The 18,885-nt window shown below is 36.4% G+C and overlaps 1 pseudogene; it reads left to right on the top strand.

Moving 5' to 3' along the window:
- Positions 1-2,089: 2,089 nt before the first annotated feature.
- LOC142175988 (protein trichome birefringence-like 43) overlaps positions 2,090-18,885 on the top strand; it is a 31,185-nt pseudogene continuing 14,389 nt past the window's right edge.

Consider the following 18,885-nt stretch of genomic DNA (forward strand, 5'->3'; position numbering starts at 1 on the left):
TTTGTTTCATCTTGAAAACGTCTGATTTCCTTGTTGCGGCCTTTATGACCCCGATGTGTGCCTTCACGAAAGAATCTTCTAACATGGCAAATGAGTCGATGGAATTTGATGGAAAGTTGTGATACCAAATCATTGCTCCCTTTGACAAAGTTTCCCCAAAATTTTTCAACAAAACAGACTCGATCTCATCATCTTCTAAATCATTTCCCTTTATTCTGCACGTGTATGAAGTGATGTGCTCATTAGGATCGGTGGTCCCGTTGTATTTAGGTATATCCGACATACGGAACTTCTTGGGAATGGTCTTCGGAGTGCACTCTGGGGAAAAGGCTTATGCACGAACTTTTTCGAATCTAAACCCTTTAGGATCGGGGGTGCCCCCGGTATATGATGAACTTAGGAGTTATATATTTCCACTTGTTTATCATTATCTTTAATTTTCTTCTCTCCCGGCTCGATTCTTTTGGTGAGCTCCTCGAGCATTTTCATTATTGCAGGATCAGTCCTTGATTAGTTACCATTCAACCTTTCTGGCATTGGCTCGGTACGACGAGTGATTTCTGGCTCGACCACACTTGGAGTCCTATGTTGATTTTGCAATTGAGCAATAGCGACTTGTTGATCCTATAACATCTCGAATATTATTTGGAGGCTATCTCCCCCGTCTTCTCTGCCATGTGTACCTTGGCTACCAGATCGGTCTTCCCTGCGTATACTCCCTTTAGGGTCCGCGCCTAGGTCCGCATTTAGGGCAACATGCAAATTGATATCGATTGGATTGGTGACCGGTACTCCCCCGAGATTAGCCGGTGGCACCCCGGCTCCTGGGGCAATTACATTGTCGTTTTCCTTGTGAAATCCGAGACCATCATCACCATGTACGGGTGCGTTTTGTGAGTTTGACATGTTTTAACTTGAGAGCAAAAATACCTAACAAGAACAAGTGTGAAAATAATGTGTGTTATTAGAATCATCACTGAGACAATCACTATTATCTTTAGCCCCACGGTGGGCGCCAAACAGTTTACCTTAAAATTCGAGTAACAATTAAATTTGTATTGTGGTTTTAAGGATACGTGATTTAATTCAATGTCAATTGATAAACAAGGAACTAAATAGATAAATTAAAGAATAAAGTAGATCAAACCAGTGTGTAAGCTAAGTCTCGAACTCGGCCTATGATAGTCTCGAGGTATGATGATGGAGATAAATGATAAAACAACTTTGAAGAACAGCAAATGGAATAGCAAGAGTGTAATGCGCGTATATTTTCTTATCAGTGAACGGTCCCTTACAAATGAATGGGATCCCTCTTTATATAATAGAGGAGTCTTAAATAAGGTATACTTCTAATTATACTAGGAAATCATATTTGACAACCGTTTAACCGCTGAAGATCAATCCATTCCGAAATTCACGCCGTGATCTCTGGCCCGTTGCTGGTATCTCGCTCTTTCTCTTACTGAATCATAGCGGCCTTATCTCGAAACACGCCTTCTTCTGACCTCGGTAAATATTATCGACCCCGACCTTGACTTCGACCCCAAACTCGACGTTCTGATCTTCCGACGTGGTATCACTTTTTTCATTGAGGGACGAAATCGGATAGCCCCGATTTCCACCATATGCAGGAGGGAGTATAGACACTAACAAACCATAGAGCTTCTTCTAATAGGTAATACTAAAAGTTTGTATACCATCATATATCATGAACTTTTCGTTGATAATTTGTAACCTGATTACACTAAGGTCTAATATTAGTTTTAAATTCTTTCCGTTCTCTTTTCCTTCTTTATTTCATTTATTATTTAAATATAATATTACTCATTATCTTTTCTTGTTCATATTCTTTATTTATCTGTAGGCAAACAAATTAAAACTACTAACCTTTTCTCCATCAAGAAATCTACAAGTCTATAATTTTATATTCTCAGCGTTTCGTTTTTACTCTCTGGCTACCTTCCTTTATATTGCTTCCTTTCCCCCATTATAACTATGTGCATATAATAGGAATCTCACTACACTTAAGCCTTATTTCTCCACACATTTGTGGATAAAAAGATCAGCAAAAAGAAAGAAAAATTAAACCATGTCTTCTTTATTATCTTTTCTCGTGGTTTTTTCTCTATTGGTTCTTGTTTCAATGTTGAGCCATGTACATGGGAAGTTGATCAATGATGTAAACCAGTTGGGAACCAACGGCTTTGATTTATTTCAAGGGAATTGGGTTTATGATGATTCTTATCCTCTTTACGATTCATCAGTGTGTCCACGTGGAAGGAAGAAAACTGCGATTGGAGAAAATAAGAGGCAATTGTAGGCGGCAACAACAAATTGGTTTATGTTATAAAATAAAGACTATAAAGTAAAGACAAGTATAGAGAGAAACTGATGTATTATTCGAATTCAAATTGATGTATATAATGAACTGAAATCTTTTCTATTTATAGAAGAAAGGAAGCTGTTGTGTAAGCTGCTACTATACCAGATATGGATAATCTTCTACTGAGAGCAATGTTTATCCATAACGGAGTACTGAAAAGATAAGCTTATTATACCCGATATGGATAATCTTCTACCGGAGGTAATGTTTATCCATAACTGGGTACTGAAAGGATAAGCTTATTATACCCGGTATGTATAATCTTCTACCGGGGATAATATTTATCCATAACTAGATACTGAAAGGATAAGCTTATTATACCCGGTATGGATAATCTTCTACTGGAGGTAATGTTTATCCATAACCGGGTATCGAAGTGATAAGCTTCTTCAGGAAGCTTATTTCCAATAGAGTACTAAATAGATAAACATATTTACGGTGGAGTCCCATATGGATAAGCTTCTTCAGGAAGCTTATTTACAACGAAGTACTAAATGAACATCCATAATATAATATATTTATAACACTCCCCCTTGGATGTTCATTAAAAGATAATGTGCCTCATTAAAACCTTACTAGAAAAACCACGTGGGAAAAAATCCTAGTGAAGGAAAAAAAGTACACATATTTAGTAATACGCATTGCTGGTTGCCTAATTAAAAACCTTATAAGGAAAACCCTGTGGGAAAAACCTTAGTAAGGGAAAAAGAGTACAACGCGCATTTTACTCCCCCTGAAGAAAATCTTATTTCAAATATTTGAGTCTCCGCCTTCCAATCTTGTATACCATATTCTCAAAAATTGATGTTGGTAAAGACAATCTGTTGGATTGTCACTTGAACTAATTTGATGCACATCAATGTCACAATTTTTCTGAAGATCATGTATGTAGAATAATTCTGGTGAAATGTTCTTCGTTCTATCTCCTTTTATAAATCCTCCCTTTAATAGTGCTATGCATGAAACATTGTCTCCGTATAATATTGTGGGTCTTTCATCACATTCCAACCCACATGTTTCTCGAATGAATCACTGATCTCAATCATATGCACTCCCTGCTTGCCGGTTTGAAATCAAGCTTTATGGGTATCGGATAAATAACCTGCATCTATATTACCAATACGATCTGCACTACTTTTGTTAGCATTAGCAAGATAAATAAGTGCACCATCTACACCGAGATAGAGTATTTCAGGACCAAGGAGCTCCTCATCCTCTTCTAGAGGTTGAAACTGATCCTTATTCACTTCAAGTGATTGAATATTCATTGGTGTACTTAATGGATACGCTTTGTCCATGTAAAAGTATTTTAAGACCCTCTTGGAGCTTTTCCGGAGTTTCAATAAGATTTATGTCACCAACATAAACAGCAAATGTAACAAATTTTGATGACATTTTCTTTATAAAAATACATGGACAAATAACATAATTTATGTAACTTTCTTTCAGCAAATATTTACTGAGGCGATTATACCACACGCGCACAGATTGCTTTAAACCGTACAAAGATCTTTATAATTTGATCGAGTACATTTCTCAAGACTTTGAATTATATATTTCGGGCATTTTCAATCCTTCAAGGATCTTCATATAGATTTAGCCAAATAAGTCATATAGGTTAAGACTTGTATCTAAATGGTATGACATCTTCAAGTGTCTGGACTGCTAGTCCGATCCTCACAATTTTTTACAATATTGTGCACTATATTGTATTAAATATATCGTCGACGATCATTTTGTGTCAGTTCCGAAGCGACATAACTTGTGGAGATCTCATCACTTTCTTTATTTTCGGGTACCTGAACTTTTTCGGGAGTTTCATGAAATGTTATGTCGTGGGCTCTTCTAGAGCTTATTTCCTCCTCATTATGATCATTTTGATCATTAGCTCCTACTATTTTTCAAGGATTGTTACCTTTGGAACTGATTGGTCTACCACGCTTCATGCGTACAATAAACTCTATCCTTCACGGACTTTAATTTTAATAGGAGCATTTGCAGCTGAAATATGATATTTAATTTTGGATCAGCAAATGCTTCTGGCATTCGACTTGAATTATCTTCTAAGTGAGGATCATGATAATTCGATTCATATAGCATATTTTTCAACTGTTTATTCCATCCCCCAAATGTTAGAAAAACTAACATATATCCCCAATCATCTTTGGGAAACATATCTTTGTGTATTATGGTAGAGAAATTAATCATATACCACGCAACAAAAGATAGTAAAAATATTTGGTTTCTGATCCTAAACCAATTGTGAAGGGAGGACTTATCATATATTGTTGATCTGATGCATACAAGTGCTGCTATATGTAATTTAGAAAATCTTAGACCAACACATGAAGCTTTGTTCTCATAGCAATAATTTGGCATTAATAAGAGGTATTCAATGCTAAACCAGCTTGGATATAAACCAGCATTATCAAGATGAACTGCCTTGATTTCATAATCTGAAAATTATGCTCTTAATCGAGAAAAGCAATTCCAAATGCCAAACTGCAGGTTGACAATAATTACACATGTAACCATCTCATATATGCACCTATAAGTGGTTTACATGATAGGTGAACGGGCCCATATTCACCTTTTATATATTTCAGAATTAGGGGTCTTAGTCCCAACTTTAGCTGGTATAATTAATTCATTATGAGAACAAGCAACACATGAAAATTCCTGAAGAATCTTCTAGTTCTTTAGTATATGCTTATCTGAATTCTCAAATAGCTCTTTTAAAAATGGCAAATGTAAACTTCAAGTTTATCATGTCATGTGCTATCTCTTAGTAAACTTCTGGTTTACTATGGCATAAACTTTTGCTTTAGTAAACTTTTGGTTTACTGTGATACATGATATAGTACAAATTAAAGAATAAGGCGGGTAACTTCTCACATACATATTATTTTACCCCCTATGATTGTGGAAACATGAAGATTATCAATCTTTCAATCATTTGTAGTCTCAATATGATAGCCATTTGTATTAGTAAACTTCAGGTTTACTACAACATATGTTTTGACCATAATCATATAATATGAATGACATATTTGTATATAAGCTCTTCGAGAGCCTTCATTTATTATCCACAATCTAATATTTATCTGGCACTACTGGTGTCATGTATTCTTTAGGCAAACATTTAGCTCTTCAGGAGTTGTTGATACATTTTGTACTATCAAATATTGCTCAGACATTGCTGGTGTCATGAGAGAAAATCACAATCAAATAAACAATGTAAAACAATTGTTTAAGCACACGAAAACTCCTCTTCATAATATTTTTCCACTTCAGGAGGCAATTTCAATTGTGTTACTTCTTCAGGAGCAAATTTAAAATACGAAATATTGAGTATATATTCTCTCAATTATATTAACTCTTCTGGAGGTGAATTGTAATGTATTCACATCAAGAGCGCGTTCATATTTACCCGACTTATTAGTATTGTCACATTCACTTTAGGGAATGGATTAATATTATCAAAAGTTCTCATCCTTCAAGAAATCGAACATAATTATCTGAATGCGCATTAATCACATCAAATTGTGATGCCTCAACCTCTTTTAAAATATTTACTACTTCAGGAGCAAATCGAGGCGTGCATTTAATATAGAGAATATTTATGTAGCTTATCTTCAATTGTAACCATAGAAAGCCTAAATTATCACTTCTGGTGATCATAGGCATATACCACTTCTGGTAGTTAACAAAATATAATTACAATGAGATATACGAAATATAACCACTTCTTGTGGTTGTATATTTCTTGCAAACTCTGCTAGAGTTTAAGTTGATCTAATAATGTTATCTATATTCTTCAAAATGACATAAACAAGATATATTATAGTAAACATCATTATCAAATCATAATTTTTCTTTATGTACAACAATTACATAACCATACTATCTATTAAATATAACAAAAATTAAAATATTTACATTTCTACAGATTTACCACCGATTACATGACTTGTTTCTCCTTCTGGGAGTGCAAGGTAATCAGTTACATCCAAATGCATGAAGTCTAAATTATCTTCAGAAATAAAATTTGCTTCAGCATTTTTCTCTGTCTTCTTTAGGGAGGCTTGATAAAGCTCAACCAGGTGCTTTGGCGTATGACATGTACGTGACCAGTGCCCTTTTTCTCCACATCTATAGCATGCATTTTCTGCATTTGGTGCTTGCACCGCTTCATGCTTTTGTTCCTTCCTTTTCCACTGCTGGTGGTGAGGAGTGTTCTTTGGTGCATTATTATTATCATGATTAGAGTTTCTTTTCCGACCATGACCATGACCACAACTGGGGCCACGATCTTTTCCACGTTTAGCCTGGTGGAAGTTCGTCTCATTCACTTCAGGGAATGGACAAGATTCCGTAGGTCGACTTTCATGATTTTTCATTAATAGCCCATTATGTTGCTCTGCTATAAGAAGATGTGAGATAAGTTCAGAATACTTTTTAAATCTCATCTCTCAATATTGCTGCTGCAGGAGCACATTCGAGGCATGAAAAGTGGTGAGCGTTTTCTCCAACATATCATGACAGTAATATTATCACCACATAACTTCAATTGGGAAATAATTCTGAACATAGCAGAATTAAACTCACTGATAGATTTAAAATCTTGTAGCCTTAGATGAGTCCAATCATATCGTGCTTGTGGAAGAACGACCATCTTCAGGTGGTCATATCTATCTTTCAAATTATTCCACAGTATGACTGGATCTTTAACAGTAAGATATTCCATTTTCAGGCCCTCATCAAGGTGATGGCGTAGGAATATCATTGCTTTGGCACGATCTTGGTTTGATGCCTGATTTTTGTCTTTGATGGTGTCTGCCAGACCCATCGCATCAAGATGAATTTCAGCATCAAGCACCCAAGACATGTAGCTTTTTCCCGATATATCCAGGGCTACAAATTCAAGTTTAGAAAGATTTGACATTATTTAGGAAAAGAAAGTTCTTACCTCAGATACTTTCAAAATATTTGCTCGAGATGGCAGAGTCTCGTGCTGATAACGTGTTATAAAATAAAGAATATAAAGTAAAGAAAACTATAGAGAGAAACTGATATATTATTCGAATTCAAACTGATGTACATAATGAACTGAAATCTCTTCTATTATAGAAGAAAGGAAGTTGCTGTGTAAGCTGCTACTATACCAGATATGGATAATCTTCTACTGAGAGCAATGTTTATCCATAACGGAGCACTGAAAAGATAAGCTTATTATACCCGATATGGATAATCTTCTACCGGGGGTAATGTTTATCCATAATTGGGTACTGAAAGGATAAGCTTATTATACCCGGTATGGATAATCTTCTACCGGAGGTAATGTTTATCCATAACTGGGTACTGAAAGGATAAGCTTATTATACCCGATATGGATAATCTTCTACCGAGGATAATATTTATCCATAACTGAGTACTGAAAGGATAAGCTTATTATACCCGGTATGGATAATCTTCTACCGGGGGTAATGTTTATCCATAACTGGGTATCGAAGTGATAAGCTTATTCAAGAAGCTTATTTTCAATAGAGTACTTAAATAGATAAACATATTTACGGTGGAGTCCCATATGGATAAGCTTCTTCAAGATGCTTATTTACAACGGAGTACTAAATGAACATCCATAATATAATATATTTATAACAGTTTACAAATTGTTAAACCAATTTGTTAGTTGATTTCTGGTTGTGACCAGTATATGCAAATTGCAGATTTGCAAGTTGAAGAAACCAATCTTCTGATTGGTTGGAGAGTGCAACAACTTTTTCCTATAAATTGAAGTGTTTCGTTCAGTTTCAAACACATCAAATCGAGAGAAGTAACAGAGAGTTAGAGAGAGTAATCCACAGATTGTAGTCTGTGAAATAAATAGTGAGTGAGAGTAATATTATAGTGAGGTGTTTAAAATAAAGAGTGTTATTTCTTTCAAAGTTGTAGTTGTCTCTTGACACTACTAAGTTGTAATATTATAGTGGTAATATTGCTCTCCTGGGGTATTGTATTTTATCCCATTAAAATATTTGGTGTCGTTGTTACTCTCTTGCGTTATTGTTATTTACCCTGGATATTATTCCTGGGTGGGATTATTATTTTTATTCCCAACAACGTGGTATCAGAGCCATGGCGAATAATGGTCCGCTGTCTTTTTAGTACCCCCATCTCACAAAAGATAATTATGAGAAATGGTGTCTACGTATGAAGGCCATTCTTAGCTCTCAGGATGTGTGGAAAATCGTAGATAGAGAGTATGCAAAACCCAATAATGAGGAAGCTCTGTCTCAAAATGAAAAAAATGTCTTGGCAAAGACAAGGAAGAATGATCAACAAGCCCCCACGCTCATCCATCAATATTTGGATGATGCCATATTTGAGAAGGTGGCAGATGCTACCACATCAAAGGAAGCTTGGGAGATTTTACAAAATTTTCTTCAAGGAGCTGACAAGGTGAGGAAGGTAAAATTTTAAACTCTAAGGGCTGATTTTGAAGTTTTAAAAATGAAATAATCTGAATGCATTTCGGATTATTGTTCAAAAGTAAAGGCTGTTGTAAATCAGTTGAGAAGATATGGAGATGACATAGAAGATATCCGTGTGGTAGAAAAGATCCTTCGCACTTTAACACCTAAATTCGATTTTGTGGTGTGTGCTATTAAAAAGTCTAAAGATTTAGACTATATGATGGTGGAGCAATTGGAGGGTTCTTTACAGGCCCATGAAGAAAAGATCAAGAGAAGATAAGAAGTGCCACTGGAGCTAACTTCTTAAAACTCAGGCATCCTTTAAGGATTATGGAGGTAAGAAGAGCTATCGAGGAAATGGACGAGGATGAGGCCGTGGCAGTCATGGACGATGAAGAAGTAACGGTAACAATGAAACTAAAATCCACCAAACATTCACCGTTCGTGGTCATGGACATAGAGGAGGAAGATGACGTGGCTACTATAAAAAAAATAATGGGCAAAGGTATGACAAATCAAAAATTGAGTGCTATAATTTTCATAAATTTGGCCATTACTCTTGGGAATGTCGTAGCAATATTGAAGAAAAAGCTAACCTTGTTGACGACAAGAAGGAAGAAGTTGAGTCAACGTTGTTGATGACACTCAAGGAAGAAGACATGGATGATTGCAGCTCGTGGTATTTGGACAATGAAGCAATAAATAATATGTGTGGATGCAAAGAAAAGTTTGTGGAGATCAATAAAACAGTGAGAGGTAATGTGTCCTTTGGAGATACCTCAAAGATTCAAATCGAAGGGATAAGTACGATTCTGATCTCCTATAAAGATGGTAGTCACAAGCTAATTCAAGATATTTATTATGTGCCAAAATTTAAAAGTAATACTTTAAGTTTGGGCCAACTTCTTGAAAAGGAATATGACATCCACATGAAAAATATGCATCTTTGGCTTAGCGATTCAAGTGGAATTCTAATTCCTAAAGTGCATATGGCAAAGAATAGATTATTTTCTCTGAATCTTAAAACATCTGATGCAAAGTGTTTGAAGGCTAATGTGCAAGATGAATTATGGTGTTGGCACATGCGATTTGGGCACTTGAATTTTGAAGCACTCAAATCAATGGGAGATAAGAACATAGTGCATGTGATACTATCAATCAACCATCCCAATCAATTGTGTGAAGCTTGTCTTCTTGGAAAACATGCAAGGAGGAGTTTTCCAAAGGAGGCCATGTCAAGATCAACCAAGCCGCTCCAGCTTGTTCATACTGATGTGTGTGGACCAATCAATCCACCTTTTTTTGGTAAAAGTAAATACTTTCGATTTTTCATTGATGACTTTAGTAGAAAGACTTGGGTTTATTTCTTGAACCAAAAATTTGAAGCTTTTGCTGCTTTTAAAAATTTCAAAGTACTTGTGGAGAAAGAAAATGGCTATGAAATTAAAGCTCTAAGATCTGATAGAGGAGGTGATTTCACTTCAAAAGAATTTAATGACTTTTATCAATCTCGTGGAATTCATGGCCCTCTAACGATACCGTATTCACCCCAACAAAATGGAGTTGCAGAGAGAAAGATTCGAACAATTCTTAATATAGCTAGATGTATGTTGAAAGCTAAAAGTATGCCCAAGGAATTTTGGGCCGAAGCTGTTTTTTGTATACTTTATTTGAACAACAGGTCTCCAACAAGGAATGTTAGAGATCAAACGCCTCAAGAAGCATGGAGTGGAAGAAAGCCAAGTGTCAAACACTTGAGAATCTTTGGGAGCATAGCATATGCTCATGTGCCACAGAAAGGGAGAGCGAAGCTTGACTATCGAAGTGACAAGCATGTATTTGTTGGCTATGATACGAGTTCAAAAGGATACAAGTTATATAACCCAAGCAATGATAAGGTGGTGATGAGTCGTGATGTTGAATTTGACGAAGAATTGGCATGGGATTGGGAAGCTCAGAAAGAAACTTCATATGATTTTGTTTCATACTTTAGTGATGAAGAAGAACCAGAGACCGTAGAACCTGTGCAGGATACAACTCCACCTCCTTCTCCAACCAATGTTGCATCTCCCTCTTCTCAAGAAAGTTCAAATGAACAGCTACAAAGGACAAAGAGTATTCAAAAACTCTATGATTGCACGGAAGAAGTTACTAATTTTGATTTTTTTGTATTGTCTCTTTGCTGACAGTGAACCAATGAACTTTGATGAAGTTGTTATAGACAAAAGGTGGAGACATGCCATAGAAGAGGAGATCGAGTCAACAGAGAAGAATAACACTTGGGAGTTAACAACTCCTCCCAAGGGTGATCGAGCAATTGAAGTAGAATCAATATACAAGACAAAAAAGAATGTTGATGTAGAAGTAGAGAGATACAAAGTACGACTTGTGGCTAAAGGCTACAAGCAAAGACAATATGTTGCCAAGAAGAAAGTAGAATTCAAATATGTGAAGTCTCATGATCAAGTTACGGATATCTTTGTAAAGCCTCTTAAGTTTGAAGATTTTTAGAGGCTGAGATCAAGTTTTGGAATGAAAAAAAAAAATCAAAATTAAGAGAGAGATTTATAGGGTCACTAAATAAAAGAAATAAAAAAGGAAGAAAACTGTGATTGGAGGAAATAAAAGGCAATTGCAGGTGGCAACAACAAATTGGTTTACAAATTGTAAAACCAATTTGTTAGTTGATTTCTGGTTGTGACCAGTATATGCAAATTGCAGATTTGCAAGTTGAAGAAACCAATCTTCCGATTGGTTGGAGAGTGCGGCAACTTTTTCCTATAAATTGAAGTGTTTTGTTCAGTTTCAAACGCACCAAATCGAGAGAAGTAACAGAGAGTTAGAGAGAGTAATCCACAGATTGTAGTCTGTGAGATAAATAGTGAGTGGGAGTAATATTGTAGTGAGATGTTTAAAATAAAGAGTGTTATTTCTTTAGAAGTTGTAGTTGTCTCTTGACACTACTAAGTTGTAATATTATAGTGGTAATATTGCTCCGCTAGGGTATTATATTTTATCCCGTTAAAATATTTTGTGTCGTTATTACTCTCTTGTGTTATTGTTATTTACCGTGGATATTATTCCTGGGTTGGATTATTATTTTTATTCCCAACAGTCCATCCATTGAAAAACAGTTTGATTGTTTGAAAAATGGAAAAGGGTCATATTTATCCCTATACTCTTTAAAAATGGTTATATTTGTCCTTCGTTATACTTTTTTGATATATTTATCCTTACAATTATACTTTAGGATCATATTTATCCCTGTACTCTTCAAAGAGGGTTACATTTGTCCTTCATCATACTTTTGACATATTTATCCTTACACTTATACTTTAGGATCATATTTATCCCTCATCCATTAAATCCCCATATCCCACCTTTGTTTTCCTACATGGTGCCTATGTGGATTTCTTTTTCCTCCAATTTAAATATGGTCAACTATTTAAGATAATTTAATCCGCCCACCCAATTTAAATATGGTCACCTATTTAAGATAATGGCACTATTTCAGCTCCATATTTTTCGGATAGCAGCGGCAACATATTGGCAAACAAGAACTTTGAACTCAAAATCACTAATCTGATACAGCTTACAATTATTGCAGTAACCAAATTAAATTACGAGAAATTGCACAACAATGGAATTAATGACAAAGGTCCGTGCTTAAAATAGAGCACTGCCAAAAGCCTAATATTGTCTAGGATGGTTTCCTCAAACATATTTTTTCTCGAAAAGAAAATATTGCTCCCTCCTCTCATTTTATATGAAAGAATTCGATTACAGGGGTCAAAACATCTAGTTTTTTTTTTGTGATTTGGGTATATAATTTTCATGTTTTTCAAAAATAAAATAAAATTACATATTTAAAAAAGTATATCTAAATAATTCAACTTTTTGGATGGCAGAGTCATGATTTAAAGTTTATGGGTTCTGATCTTTCTCATAGCTCATTTTAGTTATTAAGTTCGTAATTAAATATTTATACATATTTAATGTATTTCCTAATAGAACACACATCTAAACAAAAGCTATAGAGTTCATTCAAACCATACCTAATACTCTAGCTCCACCCCTTATCTTCGACCTGGTTTAACATAAACCTACAATGACGAATAATATTAGAGTAATGTGAATTATCAGAATGAAGCCACTATATTTTATATATTGGCTGCCCAAAGACACAAATAAGTGCAGACAACCAAATTATGGTTTATGGTTTATGGTTAAATTAAATTATCTTAAATAGTTGACCATATTTAAATTGGAGGAAAAAGAAATCCACATAGGCACCATGTAGGAAAACAAAGGTGGGACATGGGGATTTAATGGATGAGGGGCAAATATGATCCTAAAGTATAAGTGTAAGGATAAATATGTCAAAAAGTATGACGAAGGACAAATGTAACTCTCTTTGAAGAGTACATGGATAAATATGATGCTAAAGTATAATGGTAAGGATAAATATATCAAAAAAGTATAACGAAGGACAAATATAACCATTTTTAAAGAGTACAGGGATAAATATGATCCTTTTCCGTTTGAAAAATGGGAGGCCAGACAAAGATTTTCTCAAATATAGATGGCAGCCCAACGAGTGCAACTTACCCAGGTACTCTTCTTTAATTGATGTTTTTCATTTCTTTTTTTCTTGCAGTGTGCAAGTGTTTTTACCTCGTTCATGGCTGTTTTTATGTTTTTGTTATACCTTGTGTTTTCTGTTAATGTACTTTTGTGTCTGCACAACTTCCAATTAATAACTGCCTCTTTTCATGGCGGAAACGTTTTGTTTGGCTAATAACTTTTAGACAGCAATTAGTTTTTGGCCAAGTTTTTAAAAGTACTTCTAAATATTTTTAAAAGAAAATGCTTTTCAAAAATTGGTTTTAAAAAGAAGCTCCATTTTTTGCTATTTAAAAACTATTTCTGCTTTTATTTATAAGTATTTTTTCTCCTTCTAAAAGGTTTGCCAAACATCCTATTTAGTAAAAGAAAAAAAGAACTTTTGATCGAAAAGAAATTTAACCAAACAGACTATAAATGCAACCCTTGTATGATTAGCCGTATGCTTCTTTGTATTTGATCACCTTTCATCTCAAAAAATCTCTCTCTATATGGTGTTAACAAATATTACTCCCGTTGATCCATATTGTCTGTTTTCTAATTAGTTTTTCTCTTTAGAAAGATATTGTATAGCCTTATAAGAGTACTTGCTTAAACCATATGTTTCAATTTTACACTCCCTTCATACAACGTTAAATTTCTTTGAAAATTTTCAATTTGCTAAAGCTACTGTTCAGAGGCGGATCCAGAATTTAAAGTTTATGGGTTCAACCTTTAAGCTTTTAGCGTTGAACCCCTTATACTTTTAAACATAACCTTGAGGAGACAGATAGTGTCATGCGCTGCAAAATGCCAAGCACGACTAAGGTACCATAATGACCTGTATCTCAAGAGCCATCGAAATAGTTGACGACAGGAATAACATCCAACAACCGAAGACTCCTCCATAAGCAATGCTAGGCTGAAGGAACACATCTAACCTAATGTAGAGTATACATCCACATCAGATCTACCAACAGACCTCAAGCCGATTCCGATCACCCCCTACTGGCCCAATAACCTTTCAAAGATCCACAATGACCCTATTCATGACAAATACAAGCAGTCGTCAAATTCGGAACAAACCCCACACGGTCCACAACCAAAGAAATAGAGCGCCCCTTAGGCGTAAACTCTCCCATTTGCGACAGTACCAAAATCTCCATACCTGATTTTGATCCCAAAAAATCAAATGACTAACACGTCGCACTTATACGATCTTCCCGTGGGATATACTCCCACAACCTTCCGCACCAGGTAGCAAAATCTGAACATCAATGGTCATCAACCATGCTATTTCAACAGTACTAGCCAAGCATCCACATTTCAATACCCCAACACTCCTACCACAAAATAGACCATCATCAGGTTGCCCAGCAATAGTGCTAGCATATACTGAACATCTTAAATCCTCCCCCGTTCCTCCGAGCTCGTGACATTCTTATCGAAACCAAATCGCAACCTTGATCCTCAACTTCCAATTTCTATACCGCTCACGACACCTATCATGTCATTACGCGAGAGTCCAAGAATTTCGTCATAACCCCTGAACCACCAGTAGAATAAACACTTCATTGGATAGAACCCCTTTCGCTCTGCTCATTTTAGAAGAACAATTACAACACGAAATCGAATCCCCATAACCGCAGAAAATACAAACCTCAAGTCGTGGTCTAACCGCCATAACTCTTTCGGAATCCATTTACACAACAAGTACATATGAATCAAATACCTCCCAAATCAATCAAATTATGGTGGTCGTCAAGCCCGCACGTACAACCACAAACCACATGTATAACTTAACATGCCGAATGAACTGATCATTGCCACAATCATGCTGATTCAACCATTACTAACCGACCCAATTTCTTCCAATTTACTCTTGACTTGCCTTAGAAATAATAATAGCTCCATTCAAAATATAACGTAACCCAACAACACTCATCCCAAGTGATCCAATTTACGAGACCACATCGTCTCAATACCCATGAACCATCTCATACCTTCCTTATGCGCACAATAGCACATCCAACTAGTATACCCATTCTGAAAGATCCTCTACGAATCCAAAGTTGTTTCCACCCATTTCTCCAATACTGTACCGCAGACCCGATGATAACATAGAACGCTCTGAGTCCCTTTCATAACCCACTGCAAAAACTCTATCCTAAGCCACACAACAGACCCGAAATCCTTAGGCACTGCACTTTAATTCGTCAACCCACTAGAACCGTTGCTGAGAGTCACCCACTCTGACCTGGTCTCGAATATAGTCAAACTCCAACGCTCTATTAGCACATGAACACTCCCAAAGAAGCACCCAGATGAATCATATCCACAAGAAGCATAAACTCTAAGTCTTCACATGAATCGATAAGGCGAACTATAACACACATTCATCAAGTTCTTTGCTTGAATTACCCCTGATGTTTTCTTTTTCTTAGTCATAAATAATCCATCAATGCATCGATAATTAGAAACCTCACAAGGGGACAACCGCGCGATCCCATCGTAGGTTGTGGACTCCCCCACTTAGCTTTTAGCTACCATCACATAATGTAGAACCCACAAGGATTCTTCCTTCTCAATTACCATGATCTCACACCGTCAACCCGCCAAATTTTTTGTATTCTCTTATTAAACTTTTCATGAACATTTTGAAGTATCAGCCACAATCGCATATTTGATCTTCTGTCGGGTAGTAAGTAGAAATCTTCGTAGAAACTTCATCAAAATCACGCAATTGCTAACCCGCCCACAGGAGATAACCCACTTGTGGGATTCCATTTCGACATCTTCCAACGACATTGCCCTGATTACAACTACCACAAAATCAGCAAACCCCTCCTGAGCCCATGCTCGTCCACCAGCTGTAAAAGTCTGTTCATTCCCCATTGACATCAATTGAAAATCTGACAATACATTCCAAACTCGAAGACATGTCGCATCCCATAACGGTAATCAAGTTTTTACACCCCTCTTCATTCCAAGCAAACTCTTTTCTGTCATATTAATCTTCCTCAGTACAATAGCCACTGTCCCAATTGGCATTTATGGACTTGGTCATTGTCAACCATGATTCCCAAATCGCTCTAAACTCTTCTCAAGGCATGTGACTATCCTACCACAAAATCCATATGTTACTCTGCCACTCCCACTTCGGTCAAACCATCTCCTTTAAGCAACTTCTCGACCTATGCTTTTTATACTTTACTTGCTAGCAATTCAACCACCGCGAGACACCTCCCACCATGTCATTCCTCATCCTTTCCTACCCAAATGCTGCCTCAAATCAAAATCCATCTCTGTAGCACCTGAACTAATAAATTGCTACCAACACTAAGCCTCCTCGAAGATCATCTTTCTCGACCCATCAGCATTAGAAACACCGATTTGATTCTAAAACTACTACACACTGCCATTTTTGATAACCGCTTCTTAGGCACTATTTCACAACACCCTGCTCCGAAGGAAAATCAAAGAAGACCATAATACTAGCGAACCTTAATACGTTCAAACGAGGACGACGACACCACATCACAAATGAGAATTCTACCATGCTCAAAAATATCAAGTCTCGTTACTCCATCAACCAAAGCCTAAACATCCATAGTCTGATTGCCTTTGCTCTGCTGGAATTACATGTCAAACCTCCAAACTGTGGACCAAATAATCCTCCTTCTGAGGCAGTCATTGTTGCGACATACAAATAATCACCCTACCATTTATACCAACAATGAACGATAACCACTCATGAGCATCATAATACACTGTACGTCGCAGCCAAACCGTAGGCAACACTAACATTGCGCCGAAATAATAGAACATCCCTCCATGAGGTGACGACTATAGCCCAATCGAATACACAAGGAGAAACATCATGCACCACCTCTGCACTACCATTACAACTCCTCGATGCCCAATTGATAACTAGTGTTCCACGTGGCATAAGATTGAGTAGAAAGGAAATGAAGGTATAATCTTCAATTGAATCAAATCGCACGACAAGGAATCAAGAAGGGAAGTGCTCCTAACAGTCTTGTAGCCTCTCGAAGATAAGTGCAGACGTCTCCGTACTGATTCGCAAGACTCTACTAGACTTTCTCATGACTCATGAGACCCAAGTAAACCTAGAGCTCTGACACCAAGGTGTCACGACCCAAAATCCACTATAGGTCGTGATGGCGCCTAACGTCGCCGTCATGCAAGCCAACGGTGCTTAATCTACTTAGTTACTCATTTTATTATTTTTGAAATCATGAATCCCATTAAATAAGTAAGGTCTGGTACTTGTAGAAAACCTGCGATTTTTATTTCCAAATTCTGTATAAAATATAATTACAAGGTGAAATGATAAGAATTACGTGATCTACAATAATGAACATCCAGTAGGAACCCCGCAATACCCGGTGCCACAAGTGCATCTATTAAGGAGTACAATAATAATACAACATCTATCTGGAATACAAGTTAGACAGGAGAATATAAATAACTCTGATGGAGACTCTGTATGTTGTGGATCATAACATGGAATACAGCTCATCGTAAAGTCCCCGCAACAGCCGCGCCCAAATTTATTATTACACCTATATATATATATATATATATATATATATATATATATATATATATATATATATATATATATACATGCATAATAAGTGCAGCAGGTGTATCATGAGTACGTAAATCAACGCGTACCTAGTAAGTATCTAGCCTAACTCCGGAGAAGTAGTGACAAGGGGTCGATGCCGACACTTACTAGAGGTCTAATAAAGCAGTATGCTAAATCCTAAATAGATATGAAGCACAACAGTAATAGTAGGATGAAACAGTAACCAGCATAATCTTTCAAAATTTCTTTTAACGATATAAACTTTTCAATCTCGTATCCTATCTCAACACCTCGGAAAATATCAAGTGCTAATATCAAATGATTAAGAAATACCATATAAAATGCAAGGCATCAGTGTAAGGAAAATCTCGTGAATATTCTGATTACTAGTGATATAACGCACGATTATGCTGAGATCGTATGACCCGATCCAATAAGGAATATGATACTGCCGAGGCGAATGGCCCGATCCCATAATAATGTGTACACTGCCAAGGGTCGAGCGGCACGAACCATAGATGCATCTATTATACCGCCGAGGTGAACGACCCGCTCCCATAAGAGTGTGGTACAAAAATGAGGTGAATGGCCCGATCCCAGAATGATAAGCTTTAACGGGTCCTTGACCCCCCTCACGAATATACGTGTGAGTTATAAAAATTAAGGAAAATTTAGCAATGAATACGCACAACGCGGTAGACATTCATATGGAAAGCACAAATTATTCTGCGGATTATCAAGTAGCTCGTCACATTTCAACAATAACGAGTCTATCACCCTATGCAAGTCTAGAATTAAGTCGTAACGCG

This window comes from Nicotiana tabacum, chromosome 22 (genome assembly GCF_000715075.1).
Source record: "Nicotiana tabacum cultivar K326 chromosome 22, ASM71507v2, whole genome shotgun sequence".
NCBI classification, from domain to species: Eukaryota; Viridiplantae; Streptophyta; class Magnoliopsida; order Solanales; family Solanaceae; genus Nicotiana; species Nicotiana tabacum.